Source organism: Ursus maritimus, unplaced genomic scaffold, assembly GCF_017311325.1.
Source record: "Ursus maritimus isolate PB19 unplaced genomic scaffold, ASM1731132v1 scaffold_5, whole genome shotgun sequence".
Classification (NCBI taxonomy): domain Eukaryota; kingdom Metazoa; phylum Chordata; class Mammalia; order Carnivora; family Ursidae; genus Ursus; species Ursus maritimus.
In genome coordinates this window covers 21,513,068-21,514,354 of record NW_024426663.1, presented here as the reverse complement: position 1 = coordinate 21,514,354, position 1,287 = coordinate 21,513,068, and positions in this window count along the sequence as shown.

Genomic DNA, 1,287 nt, shown 5'->3' with positions numbered 1-1,287 from the left:
CTCATAAAAACCATCTATGAAAAGCCTACAGCAAATATCATTCTCAATGGGGAAAAGCTGGAAGCCATTCCCTTAAGATCAGGAACACAAGGATGCCCACTCTCGCCACTATTATACAACATAGTACTAGAAGTCCTTGCAACAGCAATCAGACAACAAAAAGGGATCAAAGGTAACCAAATCGGCAAAGAAGAAGTCAAAATGTCTCTCTTCGCAGATGACATGGTACTCTATATAGAAAACCCAAAAGAATCCACTCCCAAACTATTAGAAGTTATAGAGCAATTCAGTAATGTGGCGGGATACAAAGTCAATGCTCAGAAATCAGTTGCATTTCTATACATGAATAATGAGACTGAAGAAAAGAGAAATGAGGGAATCCATCCCATTTACAATAGGACCAAAAATCATACGTTACCTTGGAATTAACTTAACCAGAGATGTAAAGGACCTATATTCTAGAAACTACAAATCACTCTTGAAAGACATTGAGGAAGACACAAAAAGATGGAAAAATATTCCATGCTCATGGGGGCGCCTGGGTAGCGCAGTCGTTAAGCGTCTGCCTTCGGCTCAGGGCGTGATCCCGGTGTTCCGGGATCGAGTCCCACATCGGGCTCCTCCGTTGGGAGCCTGCTTCTTCCTCTCCCACTCCCCATGCTTGTGTTCCCTCTCTCGCTGGCTGTCTCTCTGTCATATAAATAAATAAAATCTTAAAAAAAAATATTCCATGCTCATGGATCGGAAGAATTAACATAGTTAAAATGTCCACGCTACCCAGAGCAATCTACACTTTAAATGCTATCCCGATCAAAATACCAATGACATTTTTCAAAGAACTGGAACAAATAGCCCTTAAATTTATATGGAAACAGAAAAGGCCCCGAATCGCCAAGGAATTGTTGAAAAGGAAAAACAAAGCTGGGGGCATCACAATGCCAGATTTCGAGCTGTACTACAAAGCTGTGATCACAAAGACAGCATGGTACTGGCACAAAAACAGACACATAGACCAATGGAACAGAATAGAGAATCCAGAAATGGACCCTCAGCTCTTAGGGCAACTAATTTTTGACAAAGCAGGAAAAAACATCCAGTGGAAAAAAGTCTCTTCAATAAATGGTGCTGGGAAAATTGGACAGCTACATGCAAAAGAATGAAACTTGACCACTATCTCACACCATACACAAAAATAAACTCCAAATGGATGAAAGACCTCGATGTGAGACAGGAATCCATCAAAATCCTAGAGGAGAGCGTACGCAGCAACCTCTACAGCATCAGCCA